The sequence below is a fragment of the Pleurodeles waltl genome, chromosome 2_1 (assembly GCF_031143425.1).
Source record: "Pleurodeles waltl isolate 20211129_DDA chromosome 2_1, aPleWal1.hap1.20221129, whole genome shotgun sequence".
Lineage (NCBI taxonomy): Eukaryota > Metazoa > Chordata > Amphibia > Caudata > Salamandridae > Pleurodeles > Pleurodeles waltl.
In genome coordinates, this window is record NC_090438.1 from 46576905 (window position 1) to 46594434 (window position 17530).

The 17530-nt window shown below is 44.0% G+C and overlaps 1 protein-coding gene across 3 annotated transcripts in view; it reads right to left on the bottom strand.

Annotated features, from left to right (window-relative positions):
* Positions 1 to 17530, bottom strand: part of GDPD2 (glycerophosphodiester phosphodiesterase domain containing 2) — a 358729-nt gene that overhangs the window by 256881 nt on the left and 84318 nt on the right. Inside the window, exon 1 of one of the 3 annotated variants that reach the window (XM_069209641.1) lies at positions 7309 to 7434. The exons of the other annotated variants lie outside the window; for them this stretch is intronic. The gene's annotated coding sequence lies outside the window, so the exon portion shown is untranslated. Of the gene's footprint in view, positions 1 to 7308; positions 7435 to 17530 lie in introns of those variants that run through there. 3 annotated transcript variants of the gene reach the window in all.

Below are 17530 nucleotides of genomic sequence, written 5' to 3' on the forward strand. Positions count from 1 at the left end.
GAGGTCTCCAGGGTGGCATAAGACATGCTGCAGCCCTTAGAGACCTTCCTTGGCATCAGGGCCCTTGGTACTAGAAGTACCAGTTACAAGGGACTTATCTGAATGCCAGGGTGTGCCAATTGTGGATACAATGGTACATTTTAGGTGAAGGAACACTGGTGCTGGGGCCTGGTTAGCAGGGTCCCAGCACACTTCTCAGTCAAGTCAGCATCAGTATCAGGCAAGAAGTGGGGGGTAACTGCAACAGGGAGCCATTTCTTTACAGTATCTTTTTAATGTTTTGCCCTCTGTTGCTAAAACACTGGAAAGCTAATGAATAACCAAATGAATCTGTCTGTCAGAATAAGCTCCCGGATGATAACCCTGCTTCAGGACTGGGTGTAGCACTGAACCTTCTCTTTCACAAACCACCAGTGATGCACTGCGCATCCTTGATAAAGGAAACTCCTGCCTGTACTTCACCTCTCCTCCTGACATGGTCAGTCACAAACTTCGCACATTAAAAGAATGCATGGGCGTCAGTGACAAATTCGACTGGTTTCTATCATTCTTAACAAATGGATCACGAGTAATCAAAATTGACAACTTTTTGCCATACAAAGTGATTATTTCGAGGTGTTCCTCAGGGGTCTGCGCCTGGCCCACCACTCTTCAATCTGTACATGGAACCACCAAGGAGGGGAAATCATCAGACAGTCTTGTACGTCTTAACGTCAATATGCAGATGACACAGAGCTCTACCTAAAGGTCCTTCTCCTGGTGACATCATCTTAGCTGCTTCAGCACCCAACAAGATTCAAACTTGGATGACTGCACAGCATCTCAAATTCAATGGCAACAAAACACAGCTTCTTCTATCCCTCCTCAATGGATTATTCTCAGGTGCAAGGATGTACTGACCACCAACCATGATGGTTGTTCTCCTTCAATCATTGATAATGACAAATCCCTTGTTGCTATTCTTGACTTGTCTTAATCTCCAGGACCACATCCTAGCCAAGGACAACAGGGCTAATTCTCTACTCAGACTAATTTTTGGAATAAAATCCTTCTTGCCCGAGTATGATCTTGAAGGCGCGACCCAAGTTCTAGTCCTTTCCTGGCACATTTACTACAATGTCATTCTCACCAGTAGCCCTAAAATGCACCTTGCTTCTTTGAAAGCCACATTCAATGCGCATATTCCCTACCTTGCTCCTCTCTCCGTTGAATGGAAGGCAATATACTAGCTGTCTTGCCTGTTGCATAAACTCTGAAAGCCTGACAACTTCACAAATTGACCCGGAAACTCAAATTCTCTAGAGGTTGTCGCCTCCAATCAGCTGGGACTCTCTCCTCCTGGAAATTCCAGACTTCCACAAGAAACATATCCATAATCAGTCTGTCTCTCATGTGCCCCTTGAAAATGGATTGTCATCCGCCATCCCCTTCAGTCTATCACTTCATTTCTATCTTTCAAACACAAACTTAAGCACTTTTGCCTTGACCAACAGCTCCCCCCTGTAAACTCTGCGATCTGTTGCACACCGTATGGTGTGCAATTCAAACACAGCATGAAGTCTCTGAATTTAAAATAAAATCACAAGAGTCAAAAGTCCCCACTGCTTACAAAAGAAGATCCCTGTGTTACTCAAGCCAATGGGTCAACATGTTTCTCGCTTTTGTTAATCAAAAATGATCTTACGCGATTCATCAGGACCTTCGTACATACGTAATCCTATACAAAAAGTTATTGTGAAAAGATTTTTGTCAGATCCCCTACTAGGGAAGTCAGAAACCCTCCAAAATTGTAATGGTAGGGCCCCATCAGGGACATGTCAGGCTTGGAACATCCAATTTGGTTTGTCGTGGTACTGAGCGTACTGGTCCACCTACAAGCACTGTAAATCCCCGGAATTCCAGGGATCCTGTGTTCTCTCCTTCTGTACTATTTCTCATCACAAGACTTAGTAAACTGTACATATTTTTGTTTGCGGAGTGTAGACATTACCCTACTGTATCCCTTTATATTGTTTTTAATCATGGCAGGGGTACCAATATCAGAATAAATAGTGAAATTTTACCTCTAGTCATTTTTAACTATCCCTATACCAATCCTTTTTTCATTTTTTGACCGGTTGCACGTCACTTTCAAAAAGATCTCCGGCAAAGTGCTCCCTCGTGCCGGCCTGACGAGGAGCATGGCACAATGATGAAGCAAGTCACCGGAAGGTGAGTGAGGGCCCGTGCTTCAAGCATATTGCTCCTTCTTGGAAACCTTTTTCTTTTTTGGAACCGTGTGTACAGCATTTTGATCTATCAAGATTTGGAACATATACAGCAGCCCTGCAACTGAGCGCTGGTGAAATATGGAGATAACCTGATGATCGCGTCTATAACAACACAAGATTCCAAGTTGAAAGCATTTGCGTTCTTGAACCATCTTGCAGATAACAGACATAAGGTGTAACCCAAAAATTGCAATAATGTATGAGAGAAGTTATCTACTTGGGACACCACATTGAGAAAGGGACATGAAAAGTCTCCAAAGAACTCATTTCTGAAATTTTGAGAATGCATCCTCCAAGTATACAAAGAGAAGTGAGAATGTTTTTGGGAACGGTTGACCACTGCAGACGGTGGATTCAAACCTTTTCCCTGATTGCTAAGACTTTACTGAGGTGTACTCACAACCTAATGCACATGATTCATTGCCATTTAATGACAAATGCATTAGTGGCTTCCAGTGGCGGCTGGTGAAATTTGAAAGTGGTGGGGCATAAAATGAACCATCATTTTTCCATTAGTGAGCAAACAGGCTTTCAGGGTAAGGAATGCCTAAAGATGCATGTGCAGCCTGCAGCCTCTGTAATGCAAGAGGGCAAGACGTTTAGGGAAACATGGCGACTTGACAGGACTGGGCTAGTAACAATTAGGGGTGAGTACAATTCATGAAATTTGCTTTTATATAGTTAGGCACAATTATGGGAAAATTATGTGAAAATATGCAGAACTGCATAAAATACAAATGAAGCATTTAGTACATGCATCACCATCCAGTTGTGATGCAATGACACATTTTGTGCAAAAAAAAAGCACCAAAACACAAATGCTGCATCAACAGTAGGTTGCATTCTCATTGTTCTGTGTTGTTCTCGCGCTATAATTCTACTGCAAATGCAGCATAATTACGCAACATGGCTTAATGGTCTAATTTTGGCAATTTCACATAAGTGTAATGTGAAATTCTCGATATTATACCACATAAATGAAATTTCACACAAACTTAGTATCATTGGTGCAGACTAAAATCATTAGTTTTAATAATCAGAAGAGGACAAGCTAAAGAAGATACCCAGTGTATGTGACGCTTTTTTCTGCATGTTATCAGTGCGGTAGATGGATAAGTATAAGTGAAAGAGAGTAATGGGGGCCTGTGGGTTCTATTTTGAAAGTCCATGGCCTGTCCATGTGCGTAAGCTGGGGATGAGGTTGCTTTCGCAGAAGGTGGAAATGTGTTTCTGACATTCCTGAGGCATGAGGGAGGAGATCTAGATAGGGAAGCTGCAGAGAGTAGACAGGCACCTTTAGAAATTCGATTAGGTCCTTTTGCAGAGAGGGGCTGCTAGCAAGTTTTTCGGAGGCACAGACACTTAGAAGATGGTTTGGATGGGGTTGGGGATAGTACATTTTGGGACTGCAGTCTGCTGTTCACTGTGAGAAGTATCCTTTACTTGAGGCCATCCTTTTGGCTCTTGACTGATCACTTAAGTGTGGCTGGTCATAGGCAGGTTATGAAAGTTTGCACCTCTCTGTGTCTCTGTTGTGGGTACCCCAGGATGCAAACTACCCTGCTGTGGGGAGCACAGGAACTACCTGAGCTCAGCTTTATCATAGCCCTGACAGCTCTCTGTGCAAGGGGCAGATAGTGACTGTATTGATAACAGAACAATCTGTATTACCTATCTGTCATTGTGTTGCCTGCAAGACCTTACCGGTCTGGACTGAGTTTAGAATTAAAAAGGAAAAAATGATCACATGGCTGGCATTTGGAGGTGGGTATACACTTGCTCAGTAATTTTTTAGTTACCTTCTGTAATGATTTAAACAACCTAATAAACAACGGAATTGAACCCTGCCTAGAGGGATCTCAGATGATTACGCTTGAAGCATGTGTTCCCCTTATCACTTTTGTTTAGAAGCGAAATATATTTAGGTACACGTGTGACCTGTGTTTTTGCTAACATCTTCCTCTGCAGCAAGTAAATGTACAATTAGGGTTTACTGTTCCAAATCTCCCCAGGGGAGAGAGCGCAATGTTGCAATTTATGGATGCACACTGCAGGCATTACCTCGATCTATCAGTGAGGCATACTGCAAACACATGCAACACAGACACACAGATTAAACATAAATCAGCACAACTCAAACTCCCAAAAGCACAATCATCACAGACAGGTTGAACATAAAACCTCTAACGAATACACTAAACAGACACGACACAAAATAGTCACACACATAAAAAACTGAGTTTTAAGCACACTGGGATCACTCCGTTACTAAGGCCAGCATGCCCATGTCATCACAAACACACCTGCCAAGAGTCACCAAACACGCCAATAGCCCTCTTACAAACATACAAGACTGAGCCACTCACAGCTCCCCCTTTTTTCACACGTAACCTCCCTATCTCAGATACAAGCACCCAGAACCGCTCTTACTCAAAAAAATACAGAAACAGTAATCTAAAACCCCATTATGACAGCCACATTCTTATCATCCACACTCTTCTTCACCCCCACACTGCTCATATAAATGTCATCTGAAGCTCAAACAGACAGGAATTCCCACTTCCAGAAAACAAAATCAAGCTTGAAGCAAACAAATGTGTGCAAGAGCAACGAAACTATGTTTATGTAGTAAGTCTGTGCTGTCGCCTGAGGAGAAATTAAAAGTACAATAGTAGTTGCAAAGAAACAACCTGTAAGGAGTGCTGCGTGCAGAAAACATCGGCCACAGTGACAGGCACCAGCAAAGACCAGACAACCATCAGTCGCACAAAGACAAAATAATGGTGCTATCAAAACCATACTGTCCACAGACAACAATAAAAATAAATAACACACTAAAAGTGTAGTCTGTAAAGCATATTAGGTACTGTGTTTACTTTGTCGTTCGTGTCTGTCCTTTCATGCCAGTAAAGCGTTCTGAAACATAATGCATCCTGGCTGGTGTAGTCGTCTTACACTTCATGTGAAAACGGTTTGCAAATATCCAGCAGTGGAAACTTTACATTTCCAATAACATGGAATTATCAGGCAATTCTCCATGTTTCCAGACACCCAGGAATACCCTACAGGTAGGCTTCCTGCACTTCCCGCTTTTCCAGCTTGCTGCCTCTCTAGCTTGGGAGCGGTCCTTCTCCATTTCGCACTTTCTCTTCACCTTTCATGCCGTATGCCCGGCCCTGATGTCCGCTCTGCTGAGCCCAATCCTTGCAACCCTCCCTATGCCCCTCCTATATTCTCGAAGCCCTCGATCTCCTGCTGGGACAGGAAGGTTTGGTGGGGTTCAGTGCCACTGGTGTTTAACTATGTGGATGTGAAGGAGTGCAGGCCTGCAGTCGGGAGACACTCACTGGGCAGCAGACTTGAGAACAATGTGAGGGTGCCTGGGAAGTAAGATGACTAAACGTGTTTGTAAGCCAGGAGAGTGTGAGGTAAAATAGTACGCTTGATAAAGACACATGCATTTCTTTTTCGTCTAAGGCATGTTTATTATGTGCAGTTACTTGAAGGTGATGGGCAATTTAGGCAGATCCCCCCACCATCCACCCCACGTGCGTATACGTATTGGGCCAAGCAGAGAGTCCGTCTGGGTTGCCAAACTATTTTCTTGTACCTGAGGCAAACTCGAGTCACACTCCCTGAAGTCTCCCTCTCCAGCACAGCGCTGCACTAGAGCAGTAGTTCCCAAACTTTTTTGACTCTTGGCTCCCTTGACCATTGCGTGCGGCTCCCCATTACATTACCTGTTTTGGCAGCGGAGGGGACAGTGGTGGTGGGGATTGTAAGCGTGGCCTCTATAGTACTTTCCATTTAATCCCTGAAAAAAAACTGAGATGAAGGTATGAAGAATAGTGTGTGCAATGCAAGGATATCTCTTCTCTCCCTTCCTACATATTTGTGTGCCGTCAGGTCATACAGTGCATCTGTTTGATGTTCATGCACGCTCATCCCGGACCTCGACATACGCAACCAAAACCAGCCTGGGGCACTGGGGTGCTGCGGCGCTCAGTTTGGGAACTACGGCCTCAGCCTAAGCAATGTTTATTAATCATGCATTAGATTTCATACAAACACAAGGCACTTAATTACCTTTATATTCATCTTCAATTGTGGAACGGGTCTCAGATACAGTAGCCTACCTCGTTTATAAAAGCAAAGTAATGTAATGTTTAAAAAGCTGAGATCTTTTAATACAATAACATAAAAGCACTCAAAATGTAAACTATGTTCATGTTTTGTATTCCCACAAGTACAATACATTCTTGATTGTTGTATCAGATATCCTTCTTCAAAAATATTGTCTTCATTTTGGAAATGTAGGCAGCATTGTTTGAGGGCAAGCATGGTTCAAACTAGAGTGCTGTTTTTATTTCACAACATTATCCCAGGAGGAGTTTTCCTGCATGTATAATGATGGAAAACAAATTGGTAGAATTCCCTAATGTTTGTTTCATTTTAGGCCACACTTTCTTAGTAAATAAATGTCACCTATCATAAATGTGTTTACAGGTGATCCTTTTCCACAAAAAGATTTGACAGAGGATATGTAGATCAGACAATGTAGCTGCCAAGACTGCAAAGCGTGACAACGTTCAAACTAGACAGAGGTGTCGCAGTTTTTAAATTTGCTCACTCGTTCATGATAAATATTTCTCAGGAAAGGACATGGACTTCCTCCTTGGTGGACACTAAAACGACTTCAGCACAAAGCATCTGCAATATTAATTACAGGCCCCTTTTCAGCTCTTTAAAAAACATTAACCACCTTAACAAACAAATAGAAAACAGGAATCGTAAAGTTTACAAAAGTTTAGATCTACAAAGTGCATTTTAGACAATATAGACATATATTTTGCAATACTCACTTTTAACGTGCCCTTTATATTCCCTTTATATTCCCTTGTTAATGTATTTCATTTTCATTTTTATGTTTGAGTCTTAATTGATGTTTCCTGCTCAGACACATGTGCGTCTTTTGTAGCATAGGAAGCAAGCAATCTGATAAGAATACATACTAACAGAAAAGACAAAATTAACTTACAGGTCAAAGTTTCTAGAAGATTAAAGCTGAAGTTTATAATAGACGGGCCCTCTTCACTGTACATAGTGCAGCTCAGCGCTCATCCTTCCAGTACCAAGTGAAGCCATATGGCCAGCTGCGTATATGTTAGTGATGATTCATGACTTGAGAGAAAATCTATCCACCTCCTTTACACAGAAGAAAACAACGTGGCGGCGCACAGTTTGGGAATCACTGCACTAGAGGGCCAGTGCATGAAGCAGGAACGAGCGCAGCGGCATCGTATATTCAAAACTCATTCGCAAACTCCGATGCCTTCGTTGCGCCTGCAGCCTCTAATCCCACCCTCTCACAACTCGTCACAGGACGGGGTGGGGGTCAGAGAGGCTTGATCGCACCCCACCCCGTGACGATTGGTGAAAGGGTGGGGTGGCTTGGCTACAGTCCCTGATTGACGTGTAGCCTGGGGTGCTACAGGGCTTCACCCTCAAGCGCCCGGAGGCTAACTTTACACCCACATCATCAGAAGGTGGAGCTTAGACTCGGGGACATTGGTTTTGCCGAGCTGATGACGTCACAGGCCTCAGGGCTGTGAGCTCGTCAGCCCGGCAAATTCTGATTGACGGCAGGCTGCGCAGCCTGCTGACAGCTGCAACATCGGATAAGGATTACACGAGGAGAGTGCGGCTGAGATAAGCGCTGTTGAAGAGCTGCCCTCAGTTTACCTTTAGAACAGTTACAAACAAAATTAAAAAGCATTTAGTAGAAATATAAAGGGGGCGGAGCCCCAGCGCCCACTTAGGAGGAGCCGCCACTGGTGGCTTCCGCGAGCACAGAGATAACCTCTGTAGCGCACCCGCATGAGGAATGCCAAATTACGAAAAAGATTTTTACCTACTTCGTCATGAGAGAGGGTTGTGCATTGTCAGTATTAATCAGATCCACGTGAAGTGGCTTATTTCTCTGCCACATTAGATCCAGAGGCCACTGCACTTCCTGGTTGTTTAAATTCGTTAGCTGCAGTTTGTCTTGCAATGGAACAAAGCAAAGGGATTGTGGTGGGTTATACGCTTATTGTGTTAGTTCCTCATTCAGTTGAGATTTTGCTGACCTGTAGTCAAACTCAACATCTGACAAACAGCTGTTTAACAAAATATGAGCAAAATCTTCGCGGCTAGCAACATTTCATTCAGAAGATGCAATACCTTGAATCCGCTTATGCCAGTCGCAAGCAGAGATGAGCTGATGGTGAAGATTGCGACACATTGATGTAACCAGACCTAGATCAGACATACAAGGTGTACTACTACGACTTTGTTTGCAGAGGGTTCTTATATGAACGATAACTATGGAGCACTGAGAGCGACATGTGCAGTCTGCCCCACATCAAATATCGTAGAAGCACTTTACTCATGTAATTTACTCTCAGCCCAAGTAGCAGAACTGGTTGCTTTAACACGAGTATGTTGTTCAGCCAATGGATTGAGTGTTTCCATTCACACCGACAGCTAGTATGGTTACGGTGTGGTCCATGATTTCAAACATTTGTGGTCACAGAGAGGTTTTATGACATCTTCTGGTTTCTCGACCCACAACAGGATAGACATTTTGCATCTGTTTGAAGTGTTACAGCAGCTGAAATAAATTTAAGTAGCAAAGTGCACTGCTCACAAAAATAGGAATTATATGATTACACAGAGCAACCATTGCCCAACTTGATGTTGTAACCAACATGCAGATTAAGTCATGGTCCAAAACATGTAGGTTGTGATGCCATGATTACACTTTTTAACAAAAACAAGTACAACCAACACTGTACAGCTTTAGCTGAAAACCTGTATCAGAGCTGTGCGATCTGCCAGCAGGTGAACCAGGGAAAAGAGCCTTGGCGACTATGAGTCACACAGGAAAATGTGGGTCCATTCAGCAGAATGCAACTAGATTTCATTCAGATGCCTCTTCATAACAATCTTAGGTGCTTTTTAGTGATTGTTCGTTTGGAGTAAGATAAGGGGTCTCTTTAAGAGTGAAGCAATGACGTCACTGTTGAACACAGTTTTCAGTGTAACTACAGAACAGAAGTAGCAGGAGTTGTAGAAAGAGATAACTTTACAGTGAGGTCCAAATAGCAAAAGAGTGTACCTCAACATCACTGGAATGGCCAGATGCATTTCCACTGGTACTGACAAGGATCAGAAATAGAGCAAATAAAAGCCTGGACTTTCTCTTCAGGATGAGCTGATGGAGAGTCATGAGAATCCCATGTGTTCCGTCAGCTGCACTTGCATTAATAAGTGATGACATTCTGTTAGATTACTGCAAGGGTATGGCTGATGTTATATGATCTGTTTCTCATCAGGACAATTTGGCAACATCATCAGCAAAGGAACAATTGTGCCACAACCTCCAGACTGGGGAGTGGGTTGTGGTGAAGAAGCACGCTTGTAAGTCCTGCTTAGAGCCGAGGTGGAAAGGCCCATACCAGGTGATCCTTCTGACGAACACAGCTGTGAAGTGTGGAGGCTTGCCACAGTGGATCCACGCATCTCACGCAAAGAGAGGGAAGGCTGCAGGTGAGAAAGTGGTGGCCACAACCACTGAGACACAGTGTCAAGCGCACGTTTGCTGTCCGGATCCAGACGGGGGTAAACATAAGGATCAGAATCAAGAACAAGATGGAGACAGTAGCGGTTGGTGGTTTTAAAACCTGGTGCGGCGCTACACACATTTACATACATACATTACACAAAACCCATTACAATAAGCAATGAAGAAAAGAAACTTTCACTTACCTTCTCTTGCAGCACGTCCTCGATGGGCTCCAGACTCCTCCGAGCGCGAGGTGACGTCATCAAGCCAACTACCTTTTACAAATCCGGACACTGCTCTCATGCTGTAAAACAGCATGAGTGAAGCGTCTAGATTGGTTGGAGCAGGTTGGCCAGTGCTCCCAAAGGCACTGGAGCCCTGTACCTGCTCTCCAAACCAGCTGCGTTAGACAGCTAGGCTGAGAGGTTTGAATTGCGCATGTAGCAAGGTAGCCGGCCAAAACTACATGCGCACTTCAAGCAAAGGGACACTCCTCATTGCTGCCAATCAGCAGCAATGACGCACTGGCCCGTCCCCTCACTCCGTTCGGCAGAGAGTACAAAATAAAATGGTAATAAACTCATGTTATTTCCATTTTGCTTTGACTGTTTTCGCAGCAGTGTGTGGGGGGAGGGGGCGGGTGGGTGACGCTCCGCCGCTCCTATGGAGGAACCGCTGCTGGATGGAGAGCAAGCATAACAGCAAAGAGAAAAAAAGAGAAATGCAAGATCAAGGAGTAAAGCTAAAAAACTAACTTTCTAAACCCCAGAGGTTTACAGTGGAAATACAGAATCAAACTGTACTAGACAGGAACAAAACAACATGGATTAAGCTGTGATTTAAGATGCAGAGGTTGTCACAAGAGGATCTGAAGATAAAAATGTGCATTGAGGAGATAAGTGGCCTGAACTTGTGAAAGGTAGAAAATGAGTGTTCCAGGGAGTTCAGAGACCAGAAACAGTCAGAGAAGGACCAGAGCAAGCAGAACAAGGCTGTAAAGACAGCAAGAGTGAACAGCCCGCTGCCAAAAGACCAACAAGAGGAAGAGTGCCAAAGAAAAGGTACAGAGCTCATAAATGGGCACACCTCCCCAATGCTGAGTCAGATGTAGGAGTCATTGAGGTAAGTAATCGACAATATCATTTTTAAGGAGCATAACCACCAATACAAACTAATGTGAATGTTTGTGCAAAGAGTTTCATAGTTAAGTCTGTTTTGTTTTGTAACTTAGGTATCCAGTCGAAGAAGGTAGGGATCCTTTGAATTCATATTACCTGAACCTAGCCTATAAAATTAATATCTAAAGAAGATGGAGTTTTGATTCTGAACCTTTAAATTTAGTTACTTTATTTTTGTTTCATCTTTTGGAAATTATCCATAGAAGAAGTGTGAACATTAGAAGGCAAAGCTGCTGCTCAAAGGTAGGAATAGTTTATTAGTTATGATGTTACATTTTTTAGTTGGCTTACTATGGGGGTTGACTTTACCAGTTGGATATTACTCACCAGCTGATAAGAGGAAAGAGATAACCACTAAATACAAAACTGTAGTAGACACAAAACTAGCTCAAGATGATACGTTTTAGGCAACTTTAGGGAGAATGCTTATTGAAATGCATTGTCAGAGCATGCAGCTATTATGAAAGTTGTAATTGCTATTTATGAACATGTTTTCCAAGTTCTTTCTCAGAGAGTGCAATCTGCAGCTTCCTATGACCTGTTCCTTATTATTCAATATTTCTGTTAAGCTTTTTCTTGTCTGAGAATTCCTTCTGCCTTATCTCACAGAATGTGTTTCCTTGTCAGAACTTTCGTAAACTGAAGATCCTGACCAAATTCAGTTTCTGATTATTTGAGACTGGTCATGCAACTTAACTCTAAATCTGATATGAATAATATCTTTATGTGTAAGCAGAATGAAGAAGAGGAGTGTGAATTTAATAAAGAATATAATGAGAGGTGAAAATGAGTAGAAATTGTGTGATGCAAGAGTTATTGATTTGCAAGAAGAGGCGGAAAAGAAATTCAGATAATCAAGAATGCATCCTAGCCTAATAGTGGAGCAAGGCAAGAAAGGAGTGATCTGTGTGGTGCATGAGAAATCTCAGAGTGATGAACCAATAGAAATGGCTGGGAAAAGAGGGTGTAACACTAGTGATGTGGTTGACGATATGTTTTTGATAGGCAAAATACCAACAGGAATTTAGTATGTCTGCGGTAGAACTGCTTATTTTACCATCCTACTTAATTGGGCAGGAAGCTGCTATCTTGCTTTAATCTTTCCTCTTATTAATCAAATAAATGAAAGGTGTGGTATTGGGTTTTAAGGAGCAAAAAGTGGTTTTGATCAATTATTGTTGGATGTGTTTTGTGTTTTTATACCTTATATTGCTGTGGTCTAGAATGATGTGAAAATTAGAAAGCGGTCTGCACTAGTGGAGCACTTCGCTACTAACACTGCTTGAGCATGAAGCCATTTTATTTAGAAGCTAATGGTGATGCAAAATCGCCTTGCATTGGATAGTCTTCTTGTGAAAGAGGGCAGAGCCTGCCAGTAGTGAATGTTCAACACTGCTGTACTTTCATTCCTGATGATAGTAAGTTTATCGCTCAGTACATAGTTAATATAACTAATATTTCACGCAAGGCAACAGTTCTTGAAGAACGTGGTTTGTGGGAATTCATTGGTTTGTGGTTCAGTGAAATTGGAAAACATTTTGCAAAGACTGGTAAATCATCTGACTTTATTGGTGGGGTGCCCTTTGGAAAATCTCAACTCCATTAATTATTGTTCTAGTTTGTACAGTTGGTCTCATTCTTTTGCTTAAAGTTCTCGAAGCAGTTTGTTTCAAAAGGTGTTTAAATTGTAGGTGTACAAAAAGGTGCTAGCGACGTCTACAAAGAAAAGGAGAAGAGGTGACAATGAACTGGAGAATATCAAGGCTCATGTAAATGATATCAAGATATAGGAAGAATCAAAAAAACAAGAAGCTGGAGATAATAGAAACTGCAGTGTCACAGAGGGAATTTGAGATGATTGAATAATCATGGGGGTGGGGTTAATAAAGAGGTTTTCGTGTTTTGCAGTTAACAAATAATGTTTTCTTAGTGTCTAGAACATTCTGCATCAACAAAGAGTTTACTGAGCCCTATAAAACTGTATTTTCCTGTGCTTGGCCAAACTAGGCCTGACTCCATTTTGAATGATTATGGTTGCTTGTTGTGCTTTTAATTCTCTTCTTATCGCAAGTAGCTAAATGTGCACTAGTGAAAAGTTATTTGTTGATATGGCATTATCGACCTCCAGAGGAAATTTTTCCTACCAAATGTTTCCAGGCCTTTCCTGCCTGGCGTCTGTGGGTCTATTAATTCAAGGAGATTGTCATTGTTTTGTGTTCCAATAAATTTGTAGGGTCACATCCCAAGACATTAGATCGAGAGGTCAAATTAAAATTCATTTAGCGGATGGTTTTGGGACGGTGCTATGTACTATTGCATTCATATCTGTATTCTGACTGGTTGAGCCTTTCTACATTTCGTTCATTTATGCTATGTGACTTTTCTATATATTTTTTAACAAAAGGAGCTTAAATTTGAGATGTGTCATGTTTGGCTTGCCCCAGCTCTTGGAGAGCAGATCCTTGTTAGTCTGTCTCTTGATTAGGAGTTAGAATATTCTGTCTGAGACTTGACTTTATGTCATATGTCCTGCTGCATTTGATTGAGGCGTATTCTAATCATGTAAATATAAAGTATTATGCATATTGACTAATCATTATTTTTGCCTTCTGTATTGCACTTTAAATCATTAATAAACCTTGATGGTTTGCAACCTGCTACTGTCTCAACAAGGCTTATTTAATTGATTATTTGACATGTTTTACTTTGTTAAGGGTACATTACCTCATACATTCTTGAGGCTAGCTCCTCCCCCCACCCCCCCACACACACAAAAAAAAGAAAAAATGTCCAGCCTTTCCAGAGCACCGGACAAACACATGCCTCAGTTCTACCAACCTTTCAGGGGCACTTGCCAGACACACAACTCACTCTACAACACCACCGCTTATCCTTGAGGAACAAAGGTCTGATTGTCACTGACTCTCCCCAAGCACTGCCTATCCTTCAGAGCGAGCTGCGACTGACTCCGCCCCTGCTCTACAGTGCATACAGGCACTAGTGTGACCTGTGATGGGCTCTGCTTCAGCATTACAGCTTTTTAGAGGTAAAGCCTGGCTCGTGGGTGACTCGGCCATAGAACTACCTGGGGTTCAGACACACTTTCCTGACTGGAGACTGACTCCGCCCAGCCCTACTGGACGTTCAGTGACACTGCAGGCCAGCCCCACTGGCCTTGGAGGAAGACAAGTCTGACACCCCACCGAGGCCCAGGGGAAGTGTTTTTCCCGACTCACACAATGTAATCGAGTCGAGAGCCAGGATTACAATCTAGTCTCTTGGATCCTGGCTGCAGTACAGTTACAAGATTACCTCGGGTACTCAACCCATCCAACGATTTTACCGGGATTGAAACCGTGACCTACACAAACTCACGTAGATTTGTGCATCATGGGCACAAACCCACTGAGACAGGTTAATGAAAGTTGGACTAGAGGCCTCCTGACTGGCCGCTTGATCCCTCAAGGGCATTCATCTAGGGGGGCATCCTCTTGATGGGTTGTGGAAGGGGACTCCGTGCACGGTGCGATGTTGTTACATATGCAACCCGCCATACACATGACATGGCTTTGCAGTACTGGCATTAATCCACTGAGCTATCTTCCTTCAGTTTCATCCTTTGTCTGCTGGTCATACATAGAGCTCTTCAGCAGGGGCATTAACCCGCTGGGCTTTGTTTCTTAGATTCTCCTCACAGCCCCAGCCCTCTGAGGCCGGTGCTCAGCCCAGCGAGCTGTCTCGGTGACAGGGTCGGTGGATAGATGGATGAACCGGTCTGTCCGCCCTGCCACGCAGACGTGCCGATGCTGGCCCTCGGGGGCGGGTGGGGTGGGCGGCTGCCCCGGTGCCCTCGGCGAGGGGTTAATGCGTGCCACAGCCTGGGCGGATCACAGCGCCCAGACTTCAGGGGCCCCGGGGGCGGGGAGATCACCAGGCAGAGACATGCAGGTGAGGGGCGGGCTGCGACTGCAGGGGCTCCCGCCCAGGTGAAGAGAGCAGCATCCAAGGACGCCAGCATACAGCAGAGCTATCGCTCGAAGTCCCACAGGTGGTGTTATAGAGCAGAGCTATCCTTCGGTTTAAATGTCTCACAGATGGGGGTATACGGCAGAGCTATCCTTCGGATTAAATGTATCACCAGTGGTGGTGGTATACAGCAGAGCTCTCCTTCGGTTTAAAGGTCTCATGTGTGGTGGTATACAGCGGAGCTATCCTTCGGTTTAAATGTCTCACAGGTGGTGGTATACGGCAGAGCTATCCTTCGGTTTAAAGGTCTCACAGGTGGGGGTATACGGCAGAGCTATCCTTCGGATTAAATGTACCACCAGTGGTGGTGGTATACAGCAGAGCTATCCTTCGGTTTAAAGGTCTCACAGGTGGTGGTATACAGCGAAGCTATCCTTAGGTTTAAAGGTCTCACAGGTGGTGGTATACAGCGAAGCTATCCTTAGGTTTAAAGGTCAAACAGGTGGTGGTATACAGTAGAGCTATCCTTCGGTTTAAAGGTCTCACAGGTCACAGGTGGTGGTATACGGCAGAGCTATCCTTCGGTTTAAAGGTCTCACAGGTGGGGGTATACAGCGGAGCTATCCTTCGGTTTAAAGATCTTGGATTTCCACCTTGGTTCCACCAGCTTCACCTTTCAAGGGCCCATGGACTTGATAAGGTACCACTTGGCAGGGTAGGAGTCTCAGCAGAGAGTCCAGGTGCTGGCAGAGGAAGTCTTTGATAGCCCTTAGACTTCAAAACAGGAGGCAACCTCAGTTCAAGCCCTCAGAGACACTTCACAAGCAGAAATATACCACAAAGTCCATTGTTTGTCCTCTTTCAGGCGGAAGCAGCAACTGCAGGCCAACCCAGCAAAGCACACTCACAGACAAAGGGGCAGTACTTCTCCTCCGGCTCTTCAGCTCTTCCCTTTGGCACAGGTTCCTCTTGGTTCCAGAAGTAATCTAAAAATCTGAGGTTTTGAGTCCAATACTTATACCTCTTTCTGCCTTTAAAGTAGGCAAACTTTAAAGGAAAGTCTTTGTTGTTCACAAGATCCTGCCTTGCCCAGGCCTGGCTCCAGACTCACACTAGGATGTTAGAGACTGCATCATGTGAGGGCAGGCACAGCCCTTTCAGGTGCAAGTGTCAGTTACCCCCTCCCCGCTCTAGCCCAGGAGACTCATCAGCCCAACGGTCAGTCTGACCCAGACGTGGAATACACAAGCAGGCAGAGGCACAGAATGGTTTGAAGAAGAAAATGCCCACTTTCTAAAAGTGGCATTTTCAAACTGACAACGTAAAAACCAACTTTACTTAAAGATGTATTTTAGAATTGTGAGTTCAGAGACACCAAACTCCAAATCTCTATCTTCTCCCAAAGGGAAACTGCGCTTAAAAGTTATTTAAAGGCAGCCCTCATGTTAACCTATGAGAGAGAGAGGCCTTGTAACAGTGAAACCCGAATTTGGCAGTATTTCACTGTTAGGTCACGAAAAACAGATCACTGCATGTCCTACATTTAACATACACTGCACCCTGCCCGTGGGGGGAAAAAAGGAAAGGTTTGGGCCTGGCAAGTCGGAACACTTGCCAGTGTCGAATTGGCAGTTTACAAACTGCACGTACAGACACTGCAGTGGCCGGTCTGAGCCATGTTTACAGGGCTACTAATGTGAGTGGCACAAACCAGTGCTGCAGGCCCACTAGTAGCATTTGAGTTACAGGCCCTGGGCACCTCTGGTGCACTTTACTAGGGACTTACCAGTAAATCAAATATGCCAATTGTGGAAAAGCCAATTAGACCAACAATCTACACAGGGAGCCCTTTCACTTTAGCACTGGTCAGCACACAGTCAAAGGATAGGAAGCAGAGGTTAAAAAGACAGGGGAGATCACGCCAATGATGCCAGGTCCAACAGGGACAGTACCAGCACTTGTCAGAAGCAAAAGAGACACCTGCACTTCTATATTCCATTCAAAGCACTGGCACCCATATGAAATTACTTTATAATGATTTATTCCGTGCATTGGTTTATCATTTATAACTGTCTTAGGTCCACTGAGGCCTCAGATTTGCGAGGTGTCCAGCAGAGGTCCAGGCTTGCTGGATCGACCCCAGATTAAGGTATACATTCGCTAACCTCAAGTTCTGGCATGGACCTGACCCTCCTGATCATACAGTGGTGACCCTTGACCTAAAGGTTCAAAGGTCACTCGATGCACCAGACTGTCCCAAGCACTGATGTGGGAGGAGGGCTGCTATCACATCAAAATGAAATAAACAAAAAATGCTATGAACTCCAGGTTGCGATTCAGCACATGCGTGAAACTCCCACGCCCAGAGCTGCTAAATGTAACACACATATATGGAAAGTGACAATGGGCTAAGACCACCCAGACCATCTCGTCTGGCGTTTACATTTCTAGGGGACCTGTGGAGTGGGAACCCCTGGGGTTCGGCAAAGCCTCCTCAGGGAGTCCGCAGC